The sequence below is a fragment of the Dermacentor variabilis genome, chromosome 11, assembly GCF_050947875.1.
Source record: "Dermacentor variabilis isolate Ectoservices chromosome 11, ASM5094787v1, whole genome shotgun sequence".
Classification (NCBI taxonomy): Eukaryota; Metazoa; Arthropoda; class Arachnida; order Ixodida; family Ixodidae; genus Dermacentor; species Dermacentor variabilis.
Genome location: NC_134578.1, coordinates 94,803,124 through 94,810,747, shown reverse-complemented (window position 1 = coordinate 94,810,747; position 7,624 = coordinate 94,803,124).

Here is a 7,624-nt window from a genome sequence, read left to right as displayed (position 1 = left end):
CACGGCGGAGGAAACATGGAGTAGTGTTCATAAAGCGCAACGACACCTTGGGTGAAGGAAGGCACATTGCCTCTACTTGGCTGAGTCGAGGAGAGGCTTTGAGCGAAGGCGTGTTTAAGAATACGGGGGTAAGTGATATGCCATGCAGACTTGAACGGTAAGAACGTCATGCTAACAAAAAATAATTGCCATTAAAATAAAAAATTTCTCATGTGAAAGCTAAATGGACCTCTGCGAAGTTTGACATGACACTTCGCTGTCATAATTTCCCTTTAAAAAAATGAACAACCGTTCAGGGCCCTCCATCGGGTTTTCCTCACATTAAAGCCCAGCGTAGTTTATTAGGCACACTATTGTAGCATTTAAAACAATGACGCAATTCATGAAATTTTCTAAATTGAATTACAGTGTCAAGATGTCATTGGGTAGCGAAAACTAATCAAGTCTGTCATATATGTATTTCTTGGGCCTTAGTACGGTGGGGGAGGGGGAGGGTGTTAAAACGAAAATGTCGCTGTTTCGCTCGAAAGGCGAAGCATCGATTGCTACAGCAAATTATTAGAAAGCTATGCGAAGTAAGTGTAGTACATTTATCGGCCGTATAAACGGAAGAACACTACCGAAATTAACAAGTACAGTACCATGCCACCGGCTCACAGGCAAACATAAAAACATCTCACTCGATGCCCGCGGACATTCGCTGTCAAAAGGCTGTCATGAGTAAGAGCGGCAGCAGCAGCGAGCGAATAGATCTGCACGCTGCCTCTCGCTTCAGCTAGAACTACGCGGTCAGAACACAGCGTACACGACGCTATCAGCTGCCGGCGCTCGTAGACTACTTTCCCATCGCAGATCACTTTCAAGATTGGGCCCACGCGGCCGTGCTCAGCCGCATCATACACAGCCGCTGCGGGAGTCCCTTTAACAGCTTCACTGTAAACTTGCACCTGACGGTGGCGGAGTGTTGTTGCCACGACAAAACGCCAGTAACTGAGATGGCGGCTGTGAGAGGGTTGCTGGAAGGTCACTCCAACAGAAAATCGACACGAAAAGAAAACTACCAACTTAGAGCATGCTGGAAAGAAAGCTGCACAGCAGTGACTATATTGCAATTTAAAAACGGTGACATTCACAAGCTTCCTAATTCACAGAGGTAAAGGGTGACGCTGACAGGCTTTCACAGAGTTAAAGGGGGACATATAATGCCGAGCCGCAGCAACGCAGAATACCATGTCCACATATTTTAAACAGTTTTGTTCTGCAGCAAATCACAAATTCGCTAATCAATCTGCCGTGTATTACAAAGTAAATGTTAAATATCTGGGCCTGAGGCATGAGAGGCATTGCTGCTATCTCAAAACGCAGTACACAACAATCAACAGTGTTTTTTTTTTCATTTATAATACAGATATAGGACACGCGACCGGAAGTTTCTAAAGTCGCAAGCTCACTGTTGCGCTGCGCTCGCACAACCGCCTGCAGTTAAGCTGAATGCACGTCATTGTTCTTAAATTCAACACTTCTTCGCGAAATAGCGACACTAGAATTCCTGTAATAATTTTACAGCAGCCATAATTATTGTTGATGCTATGTAAAGGTTGATGAGATATTTTTTTTTTTGGGGGGGGGGGGCGTAACACAGAACAAGGGTGAACATTCATTACATCGCCACTTAGAAGAGAAATGATTCCTGCTATATTCCGGCAACAGCTGGAAGTGTCCAGGGAGCTTTCTGTTGTATAATATTCTTGTAGTTCGCCCAGCACCGAAGCACCTGATGACGCCGATATCTCGCCGATGTTAAATGAACCGAACAGGGTAGGTCCTATTCCTGCCATGCATTTTAGGCTATGTTCGTGACCCTTTTTCTCATGATCTGCTGGGGTTAGAACATTAACCTTGGTGGCATTGTAATCAGCAATGTTAAGTAGTGTTACTGAACCAGGATTATTTTTTTTGAAAGGTTAGTTTTTTTGTTTTGTTATTTTACTGGACCCACCACATTTTAGAGCCAAAATCTGCAGTAAATAGCCTGTAAATAAAAATCCCTTATAATAATATTTATAATCCTGGTTCAGTAGACCCTCTGTAATGTTTACTCAATATCTGTAAAATATTATCTCCCTAGTACTTGTAGTTATTGAAAAAGAAGGGTCAAATGCAGCAAAATTTGGTGTTTTGAGATAATTGGCTTTGAAGTGGAAGAAAGAGCTTTATTGCATTATAGGACTATAGAAACAAATTCTGGCGCATTTTTTCAATAGCCACCAGCCTGGTAGTCCCCTCCATCGTCGACATTTCTTTTCTGTGTTAGCTGCCTTGTTTTCCGGGCCTCCTTAGTTACCAGTCGTGTAGCCCTCTCTGCAAACTACAGTCGCCGCCGGTCAGCTTCGCGCAACCACTGGACTGTGAACCGTCCTGGAGAAACTCCCAATGACCTCAAAATGTCTACTCGAGCAATGCTGCAGTCATTAAAAGTTAGCACAGCATAAATTGTCGCTACTTTCAGCGTCTTGAGGCCAAGAAAGACATTCTTCGGAGCGTGCTGCCATACAACGTTGTTGAACTCCTCATTCGCGTTCTGAGTTTTTCCATGGAGACATTTCTGGAGAAGCTCAGGCTTTGAGAGCTGCTGAAACACCGGCGTTCCGCTTCAAGCGTTCCGCCGAGCGCGAAAGCTTCGATGCAGACGCGCACGTGGTGGCCGCGGCGCCCACTCCTGGCTTGTGTTGCGGAGAATTGGCGTCATCGGAGATCGACTTATGCCGGTTCCCGTGGAAGAGACGTTTTTATAGCACTTATTTGGCTTCGTCATTGCATTACCGTTTAATAACCAGCACCAAAGTATAAACAAATTCGATTGTCCGCGAAAACACGCCGAAGCACGAGCAAAACGCCGCGCGTTGCGAGTAATCCAGCTGCGTCTTAGGATTCGTTTGGCTAAGTGAAATATGCTAGCTATGTTTTCACTGTTGCCAGATGAGTGACAGGCATTCCGCTAAACATGACAAAAAATAGGCGTTGAATAAAAATGTTTCTTTCAGTTTAGGAGAGGTACAGATCCCGAGCATGTGTCAAAGGGGGCGTGGCTGGATGCTGCCTAGGTTTCGAAAAATGTTGATTTTGAGGTAAATATTTCGCGTGCGCGCAAATGAAACACTGGGCCATGTTAAGGAAAGAATAGAGATCTTGAATTACACAAAAACAAAAAATCGATTTTTTTCGAAAACTTTGCCTACCCTGTTCCCTTAGGCAAAGTGGCAAAGAAAAACGCGTGAGCGGACTGAATAAGGGGATCCGAGGGCCTCAATTCTGAAGCGAAGCTTGCTTTACCCCTTACCTCCATATTGCGGTTGCTGACGGCTGTTGTCTTGCTGGTTATACAGCGTGGGCCACTCGGTATGGGCTATTCAGCAAGCGCCGGTTGGTATGGGCCACGTTAGAGAACTTAGGCCGTTGGGTATGTGTGACTGAGCGTCTGCCGCCTTGTATGTGTCCGAACAGACAATCCAAGCCACCGAATATGTGTGACTATGCATGTACCACTTGGTGTGTACACATTCGCGCTAACAAAGAATAAACAAATCCGCCAGAGTGGGTGTGGGTGGTGCCCGAACATGAGGCAAGCAGTACAAGATGCAGGAAGCGAGGATGTCGGCTGCACAGAATTGAAAAAGAAGTCAAAAAGTATGGTCGCATAACTTTTTCGGTAATACTTAGATATCTTCGACTACGTCTATAGCTGCAGAGGTCGCCGCTCTCCGCGACGCGCATCACGTGGTAAATTCTGAAAGCCCCCAAAACTGGGTAGTCTTCTGCGATTCGAGGCCGGCCTGGCAATGCGCGCAGTCGTTTCTCCGCCACGGAATAACTCCTGATCAGCTCACGTGCGAACTCGTGGAACTTGTTCATCGCTTGCGAGAAAAAAAGGTCGTGGTATCTCTATTCGATGGATACCAGGTCATTGAGGTATCATTGCAAACGATGACGCAGACAAGGCAGCTTGGACGTCAAACAAATAATGCCGCCGCGTCCCCATCCTTTCTTCAGGACCGACGCTGCGAGACCACTTCGCATCCTAGCACGCACGCTCTCCTAGGGTGGAACGCCGCAGATACGAGGCGCACCACAGCACAGACTAAACGCTTCACTGCACAACTCAGACCTCCGGCCGGACTGCACCGACGCGGAGCGTCTCTTCTGTGTCGGTTGTCGCCTTCACGAAAGCATATTCAGCTATAATTGGTATGGCTGATATTCATGCATGTGATGTTTGCGGATGGGAGGAGAATATTGACCACTTATTGTGCCACTGTCCTCAATTTGAAGCACAAAGACAACTTTTGTCCAACACATTGAGGAAACTCGATGATCGTCCTCTGTGTAAACAGACAGTACTAGAACGTCGTCCCCACCGATAATCAGCGCACAAGGCAGTGAAGGCACTTTTGTGCTTTCTGAGAACGCCCGGTTTGTACCAGCGGCTTTGACTCACGTACTATTCGTGCACGTCTGTATACCTTCTCTCTCGCCCTTCTCTTTCTTCCGATTCTCCCTTCCCGCAGCACAGGGTAGGTAACCGTTCTCTTGACTATTTAACATCCCTGCCTACCTTATATCTCCCCCCTCTCTCTCTTAGATATCTTACCATTCAGATCTGTAACAGTAGCCACTTTAAATCGCATTTACATTATGCTTATTTCGTTTCAGCTTACTTTATTAAACAATTGATAACAGCTTTTTTCAAGGCCAGATTCATGACCGATCGCCCAGAGTGAGTTGCGCCATTTCATTAGGGAAGAAGCAGCCGAGTGTGGAGAAAAAGTTAAGTGAATAAAATGGATCAAGAGCCTACATTCAGTGAAGAGAGCTGGGCGACATAGAAGTGCACTAGGAGAAGCGAAGACAATTTATTTTATTTCTAAATTCTTTCTAGCCAGCATCTTTCAGGTAACCTCCCCTTACTTTCTTAACCTGCAGCCATCTATTCAACTAGTTCGAATTCTCTAATAAATTATAACTTTTGAGAATTTTTCAAAGCTTCTAATTATTAATTCGTTCCAACAAATATCAGTGTGTTGAAGGCCTCCGAATCTTGGCCCGTGCTGCGATGTGGGCACGCACCAAGTCTGGAAGGCTAATCTTCATTGTCATAAACATCAACCAAAGGTCCTATTTTCCCACATATGCCTGGGATTGGCTCAACTTATGTTACCGACAGCCATATCAACAAACAGATCAAGAAGACACAGAGATCACTGGGCGAGTTACATGTTTGGTTTGATTGAAATGTAGAAATGGAAAGGCGTAGTTTTGTCCGAAAGGCGAAGCATCAATTGCGATGACAAATTAGCGGACCGCTATATGAAGTAAGAATATCAGTTTTATCGGCCGTATAACTTTGTAAACATGAGCACACTGACTAAATTAAAAATCATGGTGTCACACGCACAAGAAAACATAAACACATCTCACTCGATGACTGCTGAGACTTTCTGTCGAAACACTGCAGTGAGGAAGCGCGGCAGCAGCAGCGAGTGAACTGCACCTCCCCCCCCCCCCAAAGCGAACTAAGCGCGAAAATACAGCGCGGGGTACACTGTCCCCGTCGCAAATGGCTTTCAAGATACAGCGGTCCGGGCAGGTGCGTGCTGCCGCCCGGGCCGCCCGGAGAAGAACGCGCCACCCTCCCTTCCCTCCCCCCAGATCCTCGCGCTCGACAGAGGCCGTTGCGCTTCCTCCTCGCTTTCCTCCCTTTCGTGCACGATATCGCCGGCTCTCCCTAGCACGCTTTCACTCGCGCATACAGAATACGTGCGCGCGGCGACAATTTTATCGCCCTTGGACTTTATATGGAACCTCACGGCGACGCTCACAACAGAACTGCGCTTGCAGTGTCCATATAGTATGGACACTCTCGCAATAGTAAGGAAAATTAGGAAAATAATGTTGCGGAAGGATATCTTACCGCAGGAACAGCTGAACCAACATCTTCCGCATTACGCCAACGTTACTCTACAAAATGACCTACTGTGATGGCCATCGTGCTGTCCACATTCTTGTGTATTCGTGTGTGACGTGCGTGTGTACGTGCGTTTGTGTGTCTTAATGCACTTGGTTATCATGACGACGTGAAAAAAATCTAAAGGCGTGCAGCCAACTAATAGCAGAGAGGGCGATTCAATGTCAAGTTGGCGTCAATCAAAGACTGTCATCGTGAGCGAGCATGGCAGTGCGAAGGCGAGCAGCGAGAGTGAAGGCACTGGTCCCATCCCATGCCTCTCGCCCAATGTTCTGAAATTACGCCAGCGCGAGCACGAATAGCATTCCTCCACAAGATGAAGGCAGAGCCACTGCGCACGGCACTATATTGTGTAACCCCTCGCGAGAAGAGACTAGGAGGAGCGTCGGACAGTGCATGACCGTCGAGGTCAACCTCCCTTTTCGAGAGCAGTTCTCAGGCGCCCGTGCCTGCGCTGAGCTTCGGCGCCAGCATCTCTCGGCGTAACCAACCGAACGAGCACAGCGAAGGATGAAAAAGCGAACGCGTAGCGCAGAGCGGGGGGAAAGACGACGATAGCGGATGGAGCGCGAGGAGGAAAGCAGTGGAGCAGGGTGCAGCAGAAGCACGAGGATAAAAACGAAGGAGTAAGGCATGGCGAGAGGGTGAGGAGGTAAGCGGAGTGCCACAAGAGGCGTTCTCCACGGCTGCGACCAATAACATATATAGAAACACAGCGCTGGCGTGGGCTTCGGACCCACCGCGTTTGCAGTACTTCGCCTCCGCTGCAGCGGTTAGAGAATGCGCTCCCCACGGTACCACGGATTCCAGTGTTGACGCCTGCCGCTGGTGCTAAACTAGCTGCCCGAGCAGAGGCTCAGCGCCGCTGCCGAGAGAACCCCGTCGTTCAGAATCTTATTCCTGGCCACGACGTATCGCGAATTCAAAACACCAAAACAGCTGCGCTCAATACTAGCAATACGGGGTATCGTAATCGTCGGTGAGTTCTTCTCTTTCCTGGGCCACATATTTATTCTTTTTTAGGTTTGTTGACTGCACGATTTCTGGAATCGGCACACGAAAGAAGGTAGAAACACATATACTCAATACGAAAAAGTAGGGGTAACTCGCTGAGGATGACATTGTTCTTAATGTAATAGGCCTACTCGATTGAAAAAAAAGCCCGAATAATAATAAAGACCAATAACATTATTTCTGATACAATAATTAATAAAATACCATGAAAGAAAATGAGGCACGACATGAGAATAATTAATAAATAAAGAGGAACCTGATAGGGCATAGTTCAGAACAACATTCAGTTGGGCTGGAGGTTGCATACTTGAATTAGGGAAGAATAGCGCCAACTAACACCACCACGAGATGGAGCACGACACAGGACAAGCGCCAACTTCATCTATCTTTCTTCACCGAAAAATCAGCAAATATAAGGAAAATCACAGACATGCGCGCAAGGACCATAATGCATCATCTGCCAAACAGTTCAAGATATGACATTTCGCTTTTAAGAGGGTCACGGAAGTATTACTAACACAGTTTTTTTGTCTCTTCTTTGCATGGAATGCCTCCAAAACTCCACGTGCCTTTGTATCTGTGCTTCTG